The sequence below is a fragment of the Lepidochelys kempii genome, chromosome 7 (genome assembly GCF_965140265.1).
Source record: "Lepidochelys kempii isolate rLepKem1 chromosome 7, rLepKem1.hap2, whole genome shotgun sequence".
NCBI lineage: Eukaryota > Metazoa > Chordata > Testudines > Cheloniidae > Lepidochelys > Lepidochelys kempii.
In genome coordinates, this window is record NC_133262.1 from 34,272,592 (window position 1) to 34,294,534 (window position 21,943).

Below are 21,943 nucleotides of genomic sequence, written 5' to 3' on the forward strand. Positions count from 1 at the left end.
TTTTGTGTAATGCTAAATTCCTTTGTTGGAGTATTTTTCATGAGGACAAAGGTTCTTTGAAAGGCAGGAGCCTGCTGCAGTTAGGATGCTTCAGAAGTAACATACCCATTTTCAATTTGAAAACTCAGAAATGGCATCAGATATTTGAAAAACATGAGGAAATGCGAAACTTCATGTAAATGGCTAGATTTCATTTTCTACATTTCATGGTAATTAATACTCTCCACAGCTCCTTAGAATTTCACAGTTTTGCACAAGATCTGTTTTCTAAATTCTGTTTTGCTTTCCTTTTTGCCTTGGGCCAATTTGTCCAGTAAGAACAAAATTTTCATATCTATGGAAATGCTTTTTGTCCTAACAAATGCTCCACTTCCAGTTTTCTCTTGTGAAAAGCCCTTTCACAAGCCTTTTATTTTAATGGGAAAAGTGAAATATTTGAAGAGAAGCTGTAAAACAAGATTTCCTACCCCCTATTTCTGTTGAATTTGACAACTCTTTATAAATTCACCCTACTTCTGTAAAGTCCTGTAATTTGCCTTTCTGGCTCTTCTTTTCAGGGGTGATTAAAAGCCCACTTATGAAACTTCCATCCCATTTAAATATTGTGGGTCTCAGTTTATGTAAAAGAATATTCCCTTTCAGGCTGGTTGGTGTGGAGAAGTATTTGGCTGTTTGCTTAGTGTTTCATCAGCCAGATAATCAGATTATGGTGTTTGGCTCAGCAGCCCTGAAGGAAAGGAAGTAACAGACAGACTGTAGTAGCAATATCTGTCTTGTTCAGAATGCTGTGGTTTAACGGTATAGGGAAAAATCAAGGAGCAGGATGTCTAAATGGAGAGGAGAGATGGAACAACTGCAGCAGGGGAAGTGAGGGCCTGGCAGATGGAAAGCTACAATTGTTTGGATCCCAGCAACTGTGTCCCTGGAACCCAAGAAGAATGATTTTATTTTAGTGGTTGTGTCACCAATGTGGTAGGTGCTGTACAAGCACAAAGGAAAGAACAGTCCATGCCCTGAATTGCTCACCCTCTAGTAAGACTAACAGACTTCTTTGCAGAAAGGGGTACAACTTACAAATAAAGTGGGTCTGGCGATGGCTGGCCATGTTGCAATACATAGTTTTTAGTAAGGTATATAGGCTACCCACAGCTGTCTCTCAACTTCAGAGAAGGTGTCAGAAGAGAGGTTTAAAAGAGTGAATAAAGGAGACAGTGTGGGTGAGAGATGAGTAGGTAGGAAGGGATGAGGTTACAGGAACAGGTGGATTGGTTAGTAAATCGCAGGCAAGAAACCTCAGCATTAGTTAAACTGAGATTATAATGATGAGAGTAAGAGGGTAAGGCCTGGGTTAAGGTCCAAGAACAGGGGCATGGGGGAGTAGATAACAGCTGGATGGAGTGCTGCCTTGAAGGAGAAAGGGGATGGAAGCAGTAGGGATCCAAACATGCTAGTTCTTTGGTAATGATTGTGAAAATGGGGTAAGAGGAAGGGAGGCTGCTAGCAGAAAAAGTACTTGCAGAGGTAGTGTTACAAGGGATAATCCTGGTATTGGGGTGTGCAAGGAGGTGAAGAGAGTGAATGGACCTTAGGAAGTAAAGCAGGGCAAAGAGGGAGTAATAAGGCCAAGACTTTCTACTCCCAGGAGACCTAGCTGGCTCAGAGAGGTGTGAACTTTTCTGGGGTGTGGATTCATTTTCTATGTTAAAAACAAGCTCTAACAGGTCTAACGATGATTCGAACAAGAACAGAATCAAGCCGCCTTGTAGCAAAGATTACTAGAAGGTGACTGGGATATGATATGAATCAAAGCAGTTTCTTCTTTTATTCATTTATTCAAAGACATCTAATATTTTAATGTGAAATCTGAAATTCTGTGGCCCACTTTGAATGCTAGAACTGATACTTGTGATTGAGACATTGTTTCACTTGTTAGGCATGGTCCTAATAAAGGCCATCCTGCGTTCCTTAAAGAAGTAATTAGTCAACAGGGAGTGATGACCTTCTAAGGTTAAAACTTCATTAGATAAAACAGAAATAAGAGCAATTTTCAGTAGTGCTATCAGTGATGCTAATAAACACTAATTATTCAGTGGGCCAGAGGATACTTGCTCGTAGGTGTGCAAACCAGACAGAGGATGGAGACAAAAAGAAGAAAAAAATAAAATAAACAAAACAACACCGGAGCTTAGCTGTGAGATAAAGAAGATACCTCGCCTGCATAGCAGCAGGGAAAATCCTTGTTCTCAACACCCTTTTGAGGTATCAGGAAACTTTAACTAATATTTAAGGAGGTAACCTGATACCAGGTGGTTAAAGCAATAGCCACATTTGAGGCAAAAGGATAATCTCTTGGATCTCTGGTAATTTGGAAGGTTCTTCCAGCAAAGAAAAACAGGAACTGTTTAGTGCTTGTCAGATTACAGTACAGTGCAAACATTGATCATCATAATGTCACTCTGATACAGGTATGGCCCCTGTTTTACAGCATGAGATTAGTGACTTGAGTCACTGAGGGAGTCAATATACAGAGCAGATTAGAAGTTGGGTGTCTCTGGTTCTCGATTCTGTGCTTAAACCCCTAGATAAGGAGGCAAAGTTAGAAGTGACCTGAGAGAGTCTGCAAAACTGAGGAAAGATTGGATACAGCAGGCACACTGGCTGGAATAACAGAGAATGTGCAGGCAGCTGAGAAACGCATGTTGAGACAAACTGAAGTGGGTACATCTAATTATGAAGTTATTTCACTTTTTTGGCAGCAAAGCATCACTTAGAAAATCATATAAATTAGATTCTTCTGGCCCGATGCTGATCTCACATTCATTTTTACATCAGTAACCACATTGACATCAATGGAGTTACTCCTCTTTCACACTGGTGTGAGACTCATACCAGCAATACGCAAACTATATGTGAAAGGCATGTGTAGCACAGATCAGATTTTTAGAATTCCCATGAGAAAGGTCATCTGAAAGCAAGAAACTGAGATGCTATTCTGAGTTCTGTACCATACCCGTAAATTGGGGTCTGTGTGCTGAGAGCAACCCACTCCTTGGAAAATATTGACTATTAGGGGCAGAATACTATTTTTGCTTTCATCAGTGATGCAAGGTATAAAGAAATGGCATTTCTACAGAACATTTTTGGGCATAGCTCTCCCAAAGAGTGAGCTCAATGAGACTACTTGTGTGTCAAGCTAAACATGTGCAAAAGTATGAGCAGTTTTGGGGCCTCTGTTACCTTTTGTCAGTTTCTTAAGTGCCACATAATGGATCAAGCTTTGTTCCTGGATCAGACAATCCATGCCTGTATCTACACTGGATTAAAAAGTAAAATATAAATGAGGCAGAACAAGGAATCTGATATTAATTTGTGAGCTAAGAGCTTCTCTGGCTAAAGCTGGCTATGCAATGCCAACAGTGCCCCAGCAACTACTGGCCTACCACTTTTGCAGCAGATAAATCACTGAAGGAAAAGCATGGGAGCCTTTTGGGAAAAATTGGAGCTACTCTGAAAATGACCTCTTGGCAGGTGATGAGCTGGTAGTGTGTCCCCCAGGCACATGTAGCTGACGGTGTTTTGAAGGCAGCAGAAATTAACTACGTCAGAATTTATATCTGCACCCATTACTGCAGTTTCCAAGAAAAGACTGCGTCAACATGATTCTTGCATGACACCAATGAAATTCACTCACTTCTGAAAAGGACAAGCTGTTTCTTTCTCTGCTGATCGCAGCATGTTAGGAAGTGGTCTCTGTTTATACTTTCTAAAGAAAGATGGCACTGAAGGTTAGAGCTGGTTGGAAAAATTAGATGAAAAGAAAATTTCAACACTAAATGGAAACATTTTTTAAAAAAGCATTTTGTCTTCTGTATTCCCTTTCAGCCAGATCTACTGGAGGAATATATAGAACAGGGAGTCTTTTCAAAGGGTGTCTTTTTAATTGCAGCTGGCCTTTTGATCCATTTACAGTTTGAAAATGGAGTTGTCAACAGCAAGCAGTGAACAATGTTGGGAGGGATCTGTGCCAGAACCAGCACAGCCCACAGCTTAGGTCCTGGGCCTTGACATAGCCCCTTTCTGCTGCTCCAGAGGTGCAAATGGGCTGAGAAGGGCAGGTGAGGACTGTGTGGACAAATTTCAGGTTGCAGAGGGCCAGTGTATCCAGCTCTACGCAACTCCCTGGCAGCTGCTGGTATAGGTGTTTTGGGGACATGTCTGGAGAAACAGTATGGCTAGAGAGTTTGTGCTTACCTGGGCAGGGGCCACTATCAGCCGGCACAAGTCAGGGGCAGCAGAGCTATCCAAAAAGTGTGTGTGTTGGGGGAGGGCAAGGGTTTCTGCCCGCTCCATGGCCTCATCCCTACCCCTCCTCTTTCTCCTTAAGCCTGGCCAAGCTGGACCAGGGCCGGGGAGCCCGGGCCCCATCACCTGCCTGGGGTGGGGGGAGCATGAGAGCAGCCTCTGGCCCATATCCCTGACCCCCACCCCATCCCCAGACCTCACGCCCAGGGCATATGAAGGGTCTGTGGCTCCCCACAGCTGCTCGCGTGGCTCTTACCCCAACCTGACTCCAGCTGGGGGGTGGGGCCTCAGAGCTGCAACCCAGCCATGGTAAGAGTTGCCCAGGCAGCTGTGGGGAGCCATGGACCCTCCACCTGCCCTGGGCAGAGGTCTGATGGGTGGGGACATAAGCTAGGACTGCTTTTTGGGGGGGGGCACCTTGCGCAGGTGAGGGGGCCCAGGCTATCTACCGCTTCCAGCCTGGTCAGAGGGGGGATGGGACCTCGGGGGGAGGAAGAGAAGGGGCAGGGCCGGGGCCTGTGGTGACAAGTGGAGGGGCCAGGCCCATCCACTTTTACCCTGGCACAAGTTAAAGCAGCTCTGAGGTTACTTGAAATTGCACCAGGAGGTGAGCCAGTGCCTGGCTAGCCCCAGGGATGGGTGTTGTGGGGTGATTCAGCAGTGTCAGTGTAACCCACACACCTTCTGGGTGTGGTGTTCTGTCCCACCTCGTGCCACCAAGGGGGGGTGGGGGAGTCTGCTCTACAGCCTTAGCTAATAGCCAGTTGGCTTTTACCTCATGCTCTAGAGGCTCATGAACTAAGCTCCAGAGACCCCAGGTTCAATACCGCCTGTCCACGACCAGGGTCTGTCGGCGATACATCAGCACTACTCAGCTGGACCCAGCTCACGGCCTGTAACCCCCAAGGACCTGTCTGTTAAATGGCCTGTGAGGGTGAGGAGAAGGGACTATGTTAAATGGAAATTGTATGCTATCAGCTGTTTGTATAAGTGTCAGGTGGAATTGTCCGGGTATGTTATGGGATGAAGACCAAGACACAGAGACTTTGATTCCATCAAGCCTGCTCCTTTGAAACTCTGGGGGGTTTAATTTAAATAGTTGTTGCCCGCCTCCTGAGGCAAGAGGGAGAAGGATCACAGAGGGGGTGGGGGCCCTCCGGTGTGGTCAGAAAGGGAACCTCAGCTAGGCTCTAATCCGTTTAGACTTTCCCTCTGGGAGTGAGAGTAGAAGGGTTACTGAATGTCTTTGTTATGTTTAATCTGGCTAAATACCTTTTTAGTGGCTTTTCAAACCCAGAGGTAAGATATTGTAGAAATCTGCAAAGCCCTTCTAATAGATTTAGGAAAGCAGCCAGGATCACCTGATATGCACAGGCAAGTGTCCTAAGACAAAATTTAGAGCAGGGAAAAGAGCTGTACTAGTGACCCAGAGGTACTTGTGGTAAACAAGGTTTGTGCCCAGAAAGGGGCAGATCATGACTCCAGGTCAGTGTTTCTGAAATGCGGCCACCAGAGGCTTTTCTTGTGGCCACAGCCTCCTGGGCAGTGATTGGGGTGGGGAAGCAGTGGCTCCTACCCTGGGGCTGCCAGCAGGGGTTGGGCCCTGCCCTCCTCTGCAGCCACGAATGCCAGAGGAGCAGCAGCTGGTGTGAGTTCCCCACCTTCCCGGAGTGGTGGGGCTTGGGCTTCCAGCTTCAGCCCTGGGGTGACAGGTGCCAGGCTCTGGCTGCAGGGCTTCATGCTCCATCCCCAGCCTGGGCTTACCCCTCCCCGCCCCCCATCACCCCTGCCCCCCCGCCTCCCTACCCTACCCACCCCTCCATCCATTGCTCAATTTGTCCCCTGGCTTGCCAAGGCTGTGTAAGTCTGCTATGAAAAGTGATGTTTGTTTGTTTGTTAATGTCACTCTTCACTGCCTCCCAGCTAGCTGGTAAGTCTGCTGTGAAAAGTGATACATACAAATATACATATATCAGTTTTCACAGCAGTAACCTTACTAGTTAGCATGTCTTTAATAATAATAATAATAATAAAAAGGCAGACAAAAAGGCAAAAGAAACAACAACAAAATAGAGAAGAATGTGCAAAGCACCTTATTTTGTTTCTATTCTGTTTAGGTCCCGTAAAGAATAGAAAACTGTACATTATTTTTATTGAGTCTGCAAAAAAACCCACATGCTCAAATCATTGTAATTTATTTATGTATCTGTGCATATTTATTTGTTTCTCCTAAAGTTAATTAAGTATTTTAGGAAAAATTGTCAGAGTGGCCCCAAGGAAGAGTTGGTAGCCACACTCTCAGGGCATCAAAAAATTTCTTGTGAGAACCCTTGCTCTAGGCAAATATCTTCTCTTGCCAAAAGTTTTCTTCTTCATTTTCAAGGTCAGAAGTGTCTTTCCTTTCTTGACATGATTTCCTAAAATAGTCTCATGATAGGGAACCAGGCATCTCTCCTCTTCCCTTTCAGAGTCCAGGGAAAAATATTGGCCACAGTAATGCTATAATATGGTAATCACTAATTCATTTGTATTCACTGTTGTAGTGTTAGTCATAATGAACTCATTTGGCTCAATATCAAGCCAAGAGGGGATAATAGATCTGTGGCAATCGGCATTAATGGGGATTCACACATCTTTCATTTCAAATGGTTATATTCCTTAATTAGCATCAAAGCAACTTATAGAGTCTCTCTGGTTTTAATATGAATAAAAGATTTAACAGGGTTGGACATAACTTGTCCTAGTGATTTTTGGGGGTGCTTATTTACATCATTAGGCTTGTAAGTCACTTGTGCTGAACAGTGGTAGCATCTGAAAGGGCATTCTGCATCTGACCAATCAGGTGTTGGCCCTTATTAAGTCTTGTCCTGAGCCTGTCATCCCTCCACCAGCCCAGAGCGTCTCTGTTCATTCTTCATAATAACCCAAGCATTGCATTAATAGACTTTTATCTTAAGCAAGTTAAGAAATCTGAGTAACACCTTTGTCATACCGGAGTATCCTCCTTGTGAACTGGGCACAGAGGGGACCATCCACAGATGGATCTCTCCATTTTGAGTTGAAGGGGATGTGGTCACCTCTGTGGTACCACCCTGTGTGGCTCCCCCCAGACAAGGAGAAGGCCTTTCTTTGGGGTCTGAGCAGGAACAGGGTGGAGACTGGATAGGCCTAGGAAGTGGCATGGGGTGGCCAAGCCAGGGTGTATTTTGTCCACCTCCCAGCTCCATACGGAATCCTGGAGGAGAGACTCTCCACACAGAGGTCCATAAAGCAGGTTTGGCCAGGGGGAGTCCTAGCTGGTGCAGTTTAGACCTGGGGGAGGAACCATCAGAGACATAAGTTTAGGGGCAACTACATGGCTTTTTCCACCATAGGGACAAGTCCCTCTCCTGAGTGGAAAGAGGTGGAGAAAGCCTTCTCTACAGCCCCACCCCATATGTTTTTCCATGGGAGGGGTACTCTGGGGCATCCATTATTTGGCTTGGACAATGATCTCTGTGCTAGACGCAAAGCAGAGACTTCCTGCCCCAAAGAACTTGCATAAGAACAGCCATACTGGGTCAGACCAATGGTCCATCTAGCCCAGTATCCTGTCTTCTGACAGTTGCCATTGTGAGATGCTTCAGGGGGAATGAACAGAACAGGGCAATTATTGAGTGATTCATCCCTGTCATGTAGTCCCAGTTTCTGGCAGTCCGATGTTAAGGTACACCCAGAGCATGGGGTTGCATCCCTGACCACCTTGGCTAACAGCCATTGATGGACCTATCCTCCATGAACTTATCTAATTCCTCTTGAACCCAGTTAGACTTTTGGCCTTCACAACATCCCCTGGCAACAAGTTCCACAAGTTGATTGTGCACTGTGTGAAGACGTACTTCCTTATGTTTTAACCTGATGCCTGTTCATTTCTTTGGGTGACCCCTGGTTCATGTGTTATGTGAAGTGGCACATAACACATTCGTATTTAATTTCTTCACACCAATCATGATTGTATAGACCTCTATCATATCCCCCTTCGCCATCTCTTTCATAAACTGAACAGTCCCCGTTTTTTTAATCTTCCCTCATATGGAAGCTGTTCCATACCCTTAATGATTTTTGTTTCCATGCTTTGTTCTAATTCTAATATCTTTTTTGAGATAGGGCAATCATAACTGCACACAGTATTCAAGGTGTGGGCATACTGTGGATTTATGTAGTGGCATTATATTTTCCGTCGTCTTATCTATCCTTTACCTAATGGTTCTTAACACTGCTAGCTTTTTGTTTTTTTTACTGCTGCTGCACATTGAGTGGATGTTTTCAGAGAACTATCCACAATGACTCCAAGATCTTTCTTAAGTGGTAACAGCTATGTGTAGTTGGGATTATGTTCTCAAGTGAAAAGTAATGCACTGATCAACACTAAATTTCAGCTGGCATTTTGTTGCCCAGCAACCCACCTTTTCAGATCCTTTTGTAACTGTCACACTGCCTGGAGTGGCTCATGACTGTGAGTGCCAACCTCAGGGCAGACTGTCAAAAGGCAGGGAAGAAACCCCAGATTGGTTGTATGTTCTAGAATTAGATTTCACCAACCCAGTAACAAGTGTGAACTCCTAAAGCACTCCAACAGTCTTACCATGGTGTCAGGGAGTCCCCTTGGACATTCCATCTACCTTGCCACTTAGGCAAGTTGGACTATGTGATAGATGAATCACTTACACCAAAAATCACAACAATATTCAGGTTACTCCCAGTCCCAAAGGAGCAGTCACTTACCCAGGTCAAATGTGCTCAGATCTCAAACCAAAGACAATGCCTGTAGCCAATCCTGTAATTAACTAAAGGTTTCTTAACTAAGAAAAGAGATCAGAGTTATTTACAAGATTGAAGCAGGTAAGCATACACACAACTGAGCATACACATACAATCTTAAATTCAAAAGCCAATAGAAGCTTCTATAATAAAAACTTGCTTATGTCCTTTGGGGCCAAGCCAAGCAGCTTGCGGGATCTCTTGCCTTTGTCTAGGAATCTTTTCCCCTCAGAGTTCAGACAGCATAAAGAGACCCAGTTTCTCCTTGTCAGAGATTTTTATCACCCTTGAATCCAAGCTGATGGGACAAGTGCTACATGTAACCTGTGTGTGTGTGGCAATGGACAAAATCTTTATTCCACAATGGCCCACTTGGATTCAATATTCCTTCCTGATTGGCAGGAGGTAGGTCACCCTAAGACGTGCTAATATTTCACATTTGGTAATGCTTCTCCCCTGACTGGGGGGAATTTACAGTCTTAACAAACACTTTTATAGTTACAGAGCAAACATTTACACATTACCTTATAACATGGGATATAAATATTATAAATAGGATTTATGGAATGCCTGTAGGATGCAGCATGTATTAAGTCTAAACACTAGGGCTGTCAAACTATTGAATTAATTGCACTGTTAAACATTAATAGAATACTGTTTAAATATTTTTTGATGTTTTCTACATTTTCAAATATATTTATTTCAATTACAACACAGAATACAAAGTGTACAGTGCTCACTTTATATTTATTTTTGATTACAAGTATTTGCACTGTAAAAAAACAAAGTATTTTTCAATTCACCCAATACAAGTACTGTAGTGCAATCACTTTACCATGAAAGTTGAACTTACAAATGTAGAATTTGTAGAAAAAAACTGATTTTTTTGAATGCAATCTAAAATTTTAGAGGCTGCAAGTCCACTCAGTCCTGCTTGTTCAGCCAATCACTAAGAGAAACACTGTTGTAGCCAGTGTTGCAAGATATTTACATGCCAGATGTCCTAAAGATTCATATGTCCCTTCGTGCTTCAACCACCATTCCAGGGCACATGGGTCCATGCTGATGATGGGTTCTGTTTGATAAGAATCCAAAGCAGTATGGACTGATGTATGTTCATTTTCTTTATCTGAGTCAGATGCCACTAGCAGCAGAATTTTTTCTTTTTTGGTGGTTCGGGTTCTGTAGTTTCCGCATCAGAGTGTTGCTCTTTTAAGATGTCTGTTTAGCACATCTGGCACATAAATACCTTGCAGTGCCGGCTACAAAAGTGACAAGCAAATGCCTGTTCTCACTTTCTGGTGACATTGTAAATAAGAAGAGGGCAGCATAATCTCCTGTAAATGTAAACAAATTTGTCTCTTAGTGATTTGCTGAAAAAGAAGTAGGACTGAGTGGACTTGTAGGCTCTGAAGTTTTACATTGTTTTGTTTTTGAGTGCAGGTATGTAACAAAAAAAATCTACATTTGTAAGTTGCATTTTCACAACAGATTGTAATACAGTACTTGTATGAGGTGAATTGAGAAAAATACTATTTTTACAGTGCAAATATTTAATCAAAAATATTCACTTTGATTTCAGTTACAATGCAGAATACAATATATATGAAAATGTATAAAACCATCCACAATATTTTATAAATTACAATTGGTATTCTATTGTTTAACAGCACAATTAAAACTGCCATTAAGCATGATAGATTTTTTTAAATTGCAATTTTTTTGAGTTAATCGCATGAGTTAACTGTGATTAATCGACAGCCCTACTAACCATTAAATACACTGTTATAACTCTAGTATCTATTTTTGCTAATGTTAACACACACAAGCCAGACTGGTTTCCAACTATGCATTTGTAAGTGTTCAGTGATACCTAGGGACCATGGCATGAGCTGGCACTTGGCCTGCCAGTATCACAGTAACTCTTTGCAGTCTGCTTGAATTTAACTATCTTGAGTAATTTTGTATTGTTTGCAAATTTTGCCACCTCACTGTTTACCCCATTTTCCGGATCATTTATGAATGTGTTAAACAGCACTGGTCAGTACAGATCCTTGGGGACACTGCTATTTACCTCTCTCCACTGTGAAAACTGACCATTTATTCCTACTCTTTGTTTTAACCAGTTACTGATCCATGAGAGGACCTTCACTCTTATCCCATGACTGCTTAGTTTCCTTAAGAGCCTTTGGTGTGGGACCTTGTCATTGCAATCTCATTGTCTGCCTTCTCATTTTCAGCCTTTAACTTAGATGTTGAATCCTTTGCAGTATTGCAATATAGGGTATGGAGTGAATAATTTTTTGTGCTGTTCCCTCCTACTCTACAGGCTTCCACTACCACAAAAATTGGTTTTTGCCAGCAGAGCTGAGTGAATAATTTGCAGTTTCATATTTGTTTGAGATATTTCCCCTCTTCCTCTGTTCATTATTTGTCCATGAACAGATTGATTTTCTTGAATTTATGTTTGAAAATATGTGCAGAATAATTTCAGCAAGTTGTTCTGTCTGTAGATCATTTGGAACAATTTGTTGTCTGAATTCAGTATTTGACATTTGTGCTGCATATGTTAGTTTGGATTGGACTTTCATCTCGTGGTATATTTCTGCTTCCTACTTGTGTGAGCAGAACTCTCTAGAATTCAGTACTCACTTAAGCAGATGTTTCTGAGAACACTTCCATGAGTAAACTCATTTTGCTAAAAGATTTATGGAAAACTAATACAAAAAGGGTTTGAACGCACTTCAAGTTGTTTAAAACCTCAAATATCAACCAAAACTTTTTTGCAGTCTTCATCCAGGTATAGTTACCCCAACCCCCCCCCGCCACATATATCTTCCCACGTCTAAAGAGATTATCTAGACAATTCACATCTTGAATCTGTTTGCAATCATAGCTTCTTCTGTCTCATCTCAATTAACTATAATTTCAGAGTCTTACAAGAGTTGATGTGACTTGCAGGAAATATGAGACACAAGGTGGTCAGGTTCCAAATGATGACCAAAGCTATGTACACTTTCAGCATAGGGGGCTATTTAGTCTCTAGAAATATTTCCAGGACCCCACTGACTATTGCTAAATCTTAATGAAAGTTTTGTAGTTTTAATTTTATGTAATTTCTTAGGGGCTAGATCCAGTTCCTGTTGAAGTCAATGGAAAGATTCCCATTGTATTCAGCAGCAGCTCAGTCAGGCTCTAACTGCAGAAATTGATTATCCCGAAGTTCTTTCCATCTAAAGATAAAGTATTTACCTCTTTGAGAGCAGTTTAAAACAGTGATTGTAACGTCTACAGGGGTTTGCATGCTTCATCATGAGACCCCTTTAAAAGAGGGTATTGGAATGGGTATACAATGTGGAAATGTAATTAAGAAGCCATCCCAAATACACAATGCAACCATAACCAATATTCAGATCATAGGGAGGATTTCAGATATAAGGATTTGCCTTTCTTAAGTCATTTAAGGCATAAATTCCCAAACTGAGATCCATGGATAATTGTTGTGCAGAGAACGGGCTGATCATATGGAGCTGGTTCCCCATCCTTGTTTCTGGCTGCTAATCTGCATTAGAAAATTACAAATTCACTACACACCTTATTTTTCAAAGTAAGAAATTGCTGTAACTGCCACAGAGATTTTCTGTGATTCTGAAGGGGAGAGGTGGTGGTCCACATGCTCATGCATTGGCAAGGAGGGGTTTTTTGGGATCATGAGTGGGAGGGAAGGTGTGAGAGACCATCTCTCTATTTACATGGTGTCCACACTATGATTTCAGAGAACCTGGGCAAATCTCAGCAATGAATCTGAGATCTGTGAAACAGACAAATTTCATAATGTAGGTTCAGTCTGTGTGGGTTTTTGCAAACTGATTTTCACTTTGAGATATTGGGGTCAAATATCTAAATCTTAAACAGTTAAAATTACTGAGTTTAGAACTGGTGAAAATTTTCCAAACCTTGGTTTGACACCCTTCCCCCCCCCATTTTTTTTAATTGTGTTAGGACTGGTATAAAAAAATCAAAGATTTTTTGCAAGAAATTCAAGAAAAGTTCTGGTGTTCAATCAGCTGTAACTGAGAGTTGCCTGGTTTTGCATCTTTGCATCATACCCATGCAAAACCTCTAATTTCAACAAGGTATCTATGCAAACCAGAAGTTAGTTCAGCTTCAATCAAAAGATTTGTGAAACTTTTAGCAAGACCATTTAACTAATCTGTTCTGAATGTTACATGAATCAGTGCAGGAGAACAGACTTAATGCACTTCACTCATGTGCCCCAGGCAATCGCCTTTCTAGTAACTTCTGCTACTACTCCAGTAAACTCTTCTGAGATGAACTGAGAGGTGAAATCTCTCTCTCTCACACTCACACTCTCACTCACACACAGCAAGTCTATTATATAAAGGAAATATTGGTGCTAATGATCACTAGACATTACCAGTTATTCTTGATGGTAGCTCCTATTTCTTAAAGGCACACAAACAGCCAGGAGTTCAGAACAGTATCTTCTATTGCGCTCCTGTTCTGGGATATGGTTGGGGTGGGGAAGGGAGTACACTTTAAGGGAATTCAGATTTTAAGAGAGATGCAATTTGTCTTGTTCTATAATAATTTTTTTCTGCAAATGTGACCATTGTCAATGTTCGACAAGGTGTATGCCAGAGGCTAAAGAAAAGCTACTTCTGAGAAATTACTATTTTATATACATAGGTTTCAGAGTAGCAGCTGTGTTAGTCTGTATTCACAAAAAGAAAAGGAGTACTTGTGGCACCTTAGAGACGAACCAATTTATTGGAGCATAAGCTTCATGAAGTGAGCTGTAGCTCACGAAAGCTTATGCTCCAATAAATTGGTTCGTCTCTAAGGTGCCACAAGTACTCCTTTTCTTTTTATTCTATATACATGTGGATTTTACACCCTTCACCCCAAACTGAAAATTCCTCCATAACCTGCAAAGGTGAGTGCTTGTTTGAATGATCTGTCGCAATAGGCGTTTGCTTGGGCAATTTAATTTCTGCTTTTCAGACCTTTACAAGTTTTTATTAATTTATTTTCTCTTTTTGTTTAGGTAACCAGCCATTGTTTTCTCCATTTGGTTCTCAACCGTTCACTGAAGCCAATTTCCACATACCCATTTTAGGCACCTCTGTGCCAAATTTGAGCACCTATATTTAGTGCCCAAATTTAAAAAAAAGTCTCCATGTGCACAGGATGTGTGTGCCACTGCACAGCCAGAAAGTCTGAATATTAATTTAACTTAAATTGGTGAGCCACATTTTTCTACTTTCCCAGCTAAGGTATGTTCCTGAGTGACCTCCAGCCAGAACGGGTTCTCAGCTGATAAGAAAAAGTTATAAAACTGGCATCCCCAAATGAGTTATCAGGTAGCAACACTGAGCCATAACACAGTTAACAAACACCATCCATTTCATGGCTTGGATTGTAAGTTCACCATTTAACAGTAATAATTTCAAATTCAATGACTGCATGGAAGCAGAATTGCTTGGGGCTCAAGATTTGAGTCTCATCAATTAGCATAAGGCCAGAAGGTGAAGCCAAATGATCTGATTAGCTCATAAGAATTCTCTGTTGGCTGTGATACAGTACAGTTAGGCCTGAAAATCCCTGAGTAATTTGTAATAGATATGTGTAAAATCACAATAAGGCATTCTAATGTGAGAACTATATTGTATTTGCATCTAATTTTGGTGGGGTAGCACTCTGCCAACACTCTAAGTAGGAATTAATAAAATACAATTCATGCCCTATCATGTCATATTGCTGGTCTTTCTGAGTGAGATTTTTTTTATCACTTTGCTCATAAATCTAGTCCCTCTAGACAGGAAAATTATTATGAAGCAGAATAATAATAGCTTACATTTCAGAGGACTGCCCACCTTTTCCTCCACATTAAGCAGATCAAGCTGGGACTATTCTCCTCTATTCTGGTGTTAAAATGTTTTATGTTTGGCAGTGACAAATGAAATCAACACTTCTATTCAATTATTTAGTTTCCCAAAGCAATGTTGTACTTGTATCCATCTTCTAAGAACTATTAGTACTATGCATAAAGGGCTGAACTCCAATAGTAAGGACAAATCTTTATACCTACATTGAGCAGGTTACATTTTACAAATACCTAAATGTCAAATTCAGTCATTCCACATAGCTAAAAGAAAGAGTCTATGGGCCTGATCCAAAGCCCGCTGCAACCAGTGTGGGGTCTTTCCATTAACTGTGTCTGGCTTTGGTTCCAGCCCCATGTCCACTGTAAGACTTCTTTAGGAGTATATCCCCTCTACGCTCCAGACCAACAGGTTTGAAATTGATGGGAGCTAGTCACCTAAATATTTTTGAGGATCTGGGCCTACATACTTACCATATGTTGGTATGTGTCCCCATGTTCCTATCTACCCGCATTTCCATTGGTGCTGATAATGCATACTTTAAAGTATTAGAGAATTCTATAGCCCACACTGAATATACACACAGCAAGGTAAAGGTACCAGATAGCACATTCCTACTAAGGGTGGTGGTCGGGTTAGTTTTATAAACCAAGTCTGTATTTAAATAAAAATATAGAAAACTTTAAAGTATGAATAACCAATTATTTTAAAAAAAATAGTATACATGGGTTTCTAGGTCAAGATTTTAAAAACAGCATCTCTGAATTTATACCCTCAATGCTGCAATGTCCAGGCTTTGTAATCTTTTTGGCATGGGTAATTCTGTCTACACAAAGTAAAAGGCTGAGATATGGCCACTTTGGAAAATTGGCCCAGAAGCTAATTTAAAAAAAAAATTCCACTAGAAGTGGACTTCAAACATAATAGCATGTTATAGTTGCGCTTTGCTCATAGTTCTTAACACCTAATTAAATAAAAGGGCAATTAATTCAAAGGAGCAAAGCAATAGATTCATCTTGTACTTCCCATGTTTAGCTGGATTTCCACTTCCCCTCATGATTAAATTAAACGTCTTATTTGACTGACTGATACTTAGGAATTTATAGATGGCAGAAATTATGATACGGTGGTATGTACAGTATTTTAAGAATCAGCTAGAGAATTGCTTCTCTCCTTCTCTCACGCCACCCGCTTGCCTCTGTTATATAAACATTTTTAAAAAGTGTTTAATCTAATTGTTAAAGAATAGCATATGTGAAGAGTAGTAATCTAGCAATGTGAAACATATCATGAGTCCAGGGGAATAAAATATAAGTAGCCTATTTTCTTTCAACACAAGAGAGGAAAAGCACTTGGATTGAAAAAATAAATTAAATCTACTGTACATGATTCTGTCTTAGTGTTCATACTCAGAAACTGCATATCGAATTGCATTTATACCTCTCTGAGGGCTGCAATCCAAAATAGAAACAGCATAGACTCAAAAAGCAGTGTTTCCAGCTTGATTAGTCAGAATCCATGGATATAATTTAAGTAACAGCATTGTCTGCAAATTCATATGCTGTTTCCTACCTGTGGCTCACATCTACCTATCACAAAAAGGAGCTGTTTGTTAAATTGCATTGCACTGTGCTGTGCTTCACTGGATCAAGTGATGTGACTTAGTGCAAAATAAAGTACACTGTACACCACGTATCCTTATTCTATGGGGCAGATATAACCTCTGTAATTATACTATAACCACATGGTAAATACATAGTAACTGCATGTTTCTGCAGCTTACTTGTTAATTATGCTTTGTTACCAAGTAGTTCAAAGATAAATTACCATGGAACTTGCAGCTTTTAGCTGTTTGAGGGATCCTAACTTTAGAAACCTGTATAATAAAGTAGTTCATACAGCTGCATTGTTTTTTATCCATTGTCCACTGGAATGGGGAAGGGACATAGTCCACTTATTTCCCCCCAAACCACCAGAGATTCAGTGCAGCTACCTTATTGGGTATCTCTAGTCATGTCTTTGTGGTATGCTTGAGATGCAAAGCTACTTGAAATTTCTACTTGGAGGTCTGGAGAAGTTCAGCAAACTCCTTCTAACGAATGTACCTATCTCAGTTTGAAAACTCTATTAGTCATCTTATGAAAATATCATCTTGGAAATCATTCACACCTATGCAATGAGACTACCCTTTTCTGACACAAGATTCAATTATGCAGGCTCACAGGAAGAAATCATGGTCCCATTGACTTCAACGACGCTAGCATTTCACCCATGAGGTTGACTATCAAGCAGTTCTTTAAACCGCCTATATTCATTTACACAGAAATAGACAAAGAGGTATAAGTATATCAGGTAGCCCACCTCAACTCTACTCTGTGGCCAGAGTTACGCTTATTCCTCCATTTGTAGACTATACTTTATAATTTAATGTTTTAATGGTATTTGTTTAACCTAGAGAAATTTGCTCTCCCCAAGGTGAATCTTTCTTCTGAGCTATGATTTTGTAATGGTTGGCTGGCTTGTCCTCTGGTATAAGGCTAATGCTTGAACTCCATGACTGTTTCTCTTTTCCCATTTCATTACATTCATGAGTCCATGTTGAACCTGCAAAGGGCTGTTGATGGGTAAAACTGCTGCTTCAAATTTGAGAGATTATTCAGAATTAATCTCCTCCTTGGCAACAGATACTAAAGTTTTGGGTTATTTATGCCACAGAATTTAAGCTTTAAACCATCCACCAGCTGATTTAACAGTAACAGACTTTTTAAAGACCTATTTTATATTAACCTATTGCAAGGAAGAAATTTCCTTTTCACTGAAAATTTTAGTGTCTCGATATATTAAGTTTTCAATACTGATAGGAATGGTAGGCCGCTTACAGCTTGAGGTTTTAAATAACATTTCTTCTTATTTATTATTTGTTTCATCATAGTGCCTAGGAGCTATAGTCACGGATGAGGAAGCCATTATGCTACATACTGTACAAAGACAGAGCAAAGAGATGGTGCGTGCCCCAAAGAGCTTGCAATCTAAGGACAAGACAGATGGGAGCATAACAGGAAACAATGAGACATTCTGGGCCAGCATGATAGGCTGTGGTATCAGTGCCCCAGTATTGTGAACAATAGTCTAGTTTTTTGTAGGCATCATGGAAAAGGAGAGATTTGAAGAAGGCTAGTGAGGTATCTTTGCGGATGTTTACAGGGAGTGCTCACAAGTGCAAGAGGCCGCATGGGAGAAAGCGTGAAGGCATGTGTTTGAAAACTTTACAAGTGGATGATGGAGGCTGGCATCATGGGCTGATTGGAGACAGGTGTTGACTTCTTCATCGTGAATGACAGATGATAGCGTGGGGATAGGCTGTGAAGGGCTTTTAAAGTGAGGACAAATAGCTTATATTTGATGTGATAACAAAGTGAGACAGTGAAGTGATGGAAAGAGAGGGGTGGCATTGCAAAGTGACAGGTTAGGAAAATGCATTCTGAATGGGTATGAGCAGGGCAAGATGGCATTTGTCAAAGCCAGAGAAAAGAAGGTTGCAGTAATTGAGATGTGAGATGGTAAGAGCCTGGATGAGTTTTAGCTGTGTGGTTGGATAGGAAAGGCCACATCTTAGAGATGTTATGCAGAAAGAATCAGCAAGTTTTGGACTTAGCCTGGATGTGAGGTCCTAAAGAGAGGTCTGAGTTGAAGATGAACAGTCAGATTACAGGCCTGAGTGACAGGCAGGAGATGGTGTTGTCCACTGTCATTAAGAAAGATGTTAACAGGGATGGTTTGGGAGGGAAGATTAAGAATTCTGTTTTAGTCCTGTTGAGCTTGAGCTGATGGCTAGACATCCACAAGGAGATATCAGAGACAGAGGCTGAGATTTTAGTTCAGACAGAAAGAGACAGGTCTGGAGTAAAGAGATTTGTGAGCCATCAGCATAGAGACGGTAATTTAAACTTGTTGATGACATTACCCAGAGATGAGATTTAGAAGGGGACCAAGGACAGAGCCCTGTGGAACCCGCCCCGAAAGTTGGAGGGGAGATGAGGAGGATCCTCTGAAGGGCACACTGAAGGAGTGATTAGAGAGGTTGGAGGAGAACCAGGAGAGGACAGAGTCATGGAAACCAAAGGAGGATGAGATATCAAAAAGAAAAGTAAGGCTGATGGTGTTGAAGGTGGCTGGCAGGTTGAGGATGATGAAGATGGAGTACTGGTTCTAAGATTTGGCTAGGAAGAGGTCATTAGAGACTTTTGCAAGAGCATTTTTAGTGGAGTGCAAGGGGCAGAAGCCAGACTGGAGAGGTCTAGGATGGAGCTGGAGGAGAACTCCAGACAGTGATTGTAAAGTGTTCAGTGATCTTAGAGATGAAAGGGAGAAGGGTGATGGATGGTAATTGGACAGGCAAGTGGGGTAAAGACGATATTTTTTAAGATAGGAGAATCTAAAGAATAGTGGTATTATGAGGGGAAGGAGCCAGAGCATAGTGAGCAGTTAAGCAGAAAAGTAAGGAAGTAGATGAGAGGGGTGATCAGGAAATGGGATGGGAAGGGATCACTGGGGCATGTTAGAGGGGCTAGAGGAAGAGAGCAGCTGAGAAACTTTGGCATCTGTGACACAGGAAAAGGAAGAGAAAATTGTAGGAGTGGAAAGGGGGAGAGAAGTTCACATTGTACATTGACAATTTTCTCTTGGAAGTAGAGCTAGGGGACATTTTCTCAGTGAATAGTTTGTCCCAAAATTCAGTTGTAGGCTGACCAAAACTGTTTGTGAATTCAGGTCAAATTCTGTGAATAATTTTTTTTTTTTTTTGGTCAAAGAGGGTGGGGGAAGAGAATTGCAAAAAGTAAAAATATTTTGACATTTTCTAAATTAAATATTTTGACTTTTGGTTTTAAAATATTTTGTTTAGAAATTTAGATTTAACCAAAACACCCCCAAAAAGAGTAAGCCGCCTCCTCTGAAAACTAAACAACATTTTTAATTTCAGGTCAATGTGAAATATTTTTTTTTTAAATTTTAGCAAGAACAAATTTAAATTATTTTGTTTCATGTCAACCCAAATCTTTGTTTGGCCACTGAACTGAAAAATCAATTATTCCTCCAGCTCGCGTGGAAGAAATCAGTGAGATGCTATGTAGAGAGAAAAGTGGAAGTTGGAGGAGGGGAAGGGTTTGAGGGTGAGTCAAAAGCGCTAACCCAGGAACCAATTCCGTTAACAAACCCCGTTGCCTACTCTGTCCCCATATCTACTCTAGCGACACCATCAGAGGACCCAAACACATCAGTCAGACCATCAGGGGCTCATTCACCTGCACATCTACCAATGTAATATATGCCATCATGTGTCAGCAATGCCCCTCTGCCATGTACATTGGCCAAACCCTACAGTCTCTATGTAAAAGAATTAATGGAAACAAATCAGACATCAGGAATGGCAACATACAAAAGCCACTAGGAGAACACTTCAATCTCCTTGGACATTCTATAACAGATTTAAAAGTAGCCATCCTTCAACAGAAAAACTTCAAAAACAGACTTCAAAGAGAAACTGCAGAGCTACAATTCATTTGCAAACTTAACATTAATTTGGGCTTGAATAGTGACTGGGAGTGGCTGGCTCACTACAAAAGCAATTTTCCCTCTCTTGGTATTGACACCTCCTCATCAATTATTGGGAATGGACCACATCCACCCTGACTGAATTGGCCTTGTCAGTGCTGGTTCTCCACTTGTAAGGTAACTCCCTTCTCTTCATGTGTCGGTATATTTATGCCTGTTTCTGTAATTTTCACCCCATGCATCTGAAGAAGTGAGGTTTTTTTATCCACGAAAGCTCATGCCCAAATAAATCTGTTAGTCTGTAAGGTGTCACCGGACTCCTCGTTTTTGTGGATACAGACTAACTTGGCTACCCCTTTGAGAAAAGGTTGATGGGATTCAATTAAATTGAAGTAGAATTGTTTAACTAGGAAGGAGGAGAGAACAAATTTGTAGTGGAGGAAGTAAAGTTCTTCATGCTGTAACATCTTCTAATATTTATGATCCAATGTGTATTAGCTGTCCTTGAACAGTGAACACATTAGACGTGATAATTGCTGAGGTCTAGGTGTTTTTTTCCCAGAGGCTACTCAGCTCTTCAGTGAGAACTTCATCATACACAGAATCTAACAATATGCTTGTCATTTTTAATAGCAAAATTGTTTTGCAAGTAACCATTATATGGGTTTAGAATGAAGAGGGGCTATACATTCTCAACTCCTCACTTGGTGGGATGAATAGTGCAAATTGAGGCAGGTTAATCCTGTAGTTAGGGTTGCTACTGACTTGTCTTCGGAGAGATCCTGGTTTGGATGGGAATACACTGTTCCTGGTTTACCCAGTTTTAAAAGTGTTTTTATTCCCTCATTAATCCCAGTAAAGCACCAGAGAAACACAGGAAACTGACAGAAATTCTTAGAACTTTTATAATTGCACAGAGAAGAGCCATCTTAGTAATAGAATTTGCATTTCACTTTTTCTTCACACTTGGGAACCTGATCTTACTTCTATAGAAGTCCATGGCAAGATTCCCACTGACTTCAATAGTAGAAGAATCTGGCTCTAGTAACAGTGATGCAAGCTTATAATTCCTCTAATGCAAATGCAGGCTAAACCTAGTGAATGGAGAACATACACATTCATAACTGTTTTAGAGGGACATGGTTCCTCTGAAACGCATGATGTTTTGAGAGTTTCCTTTGCCAAAGTAAGAAAAAAAAAAGTCTAAGAGATGGGAGAATTAATTAAAATAAAATCAGGACTCTCTCATAGAAATAGACAGCAGAACACTGCATTCAAGATCAGGACAGCTGCCAATTAGAAGAAATGTCAACAACTCAGTGGCAGCGATTTCAAAGGGGAACCTTTATTCCTCACTCTCACATGCATTCTTCATGAGCAGC

General features: G+C 41.0%; 1 long non-coding RNA gene across 9 annotated transcripts in view; it reads left to right on the top strand.

Annotated features, from left to right (window-relative positions):
• The window catches only part of LOC140914428 (uncharacterized), a 110,677-nt gene that overhangs the window by 85,315 nt on the left and 3,419 nt on the right, over window positions 1-21,943 (top strand). For 7 of the 9 annotated variants that reach the window (XR_012159853.1, XR_012159849.1, XR_012159857.1 and 4 more), the window contains one exon: window positions 14,171-20,738. This is a non-coding gene — a long non-coding RNA (uncharacterized lncRNA). The remainder of the gene's footprint in view (window positions 1-14,170; window positions 20,739-21,943) is intronic. The other 2 variants (XR_012159852.1, XR_012159851.1) reach the window with 2 other exon arrangements.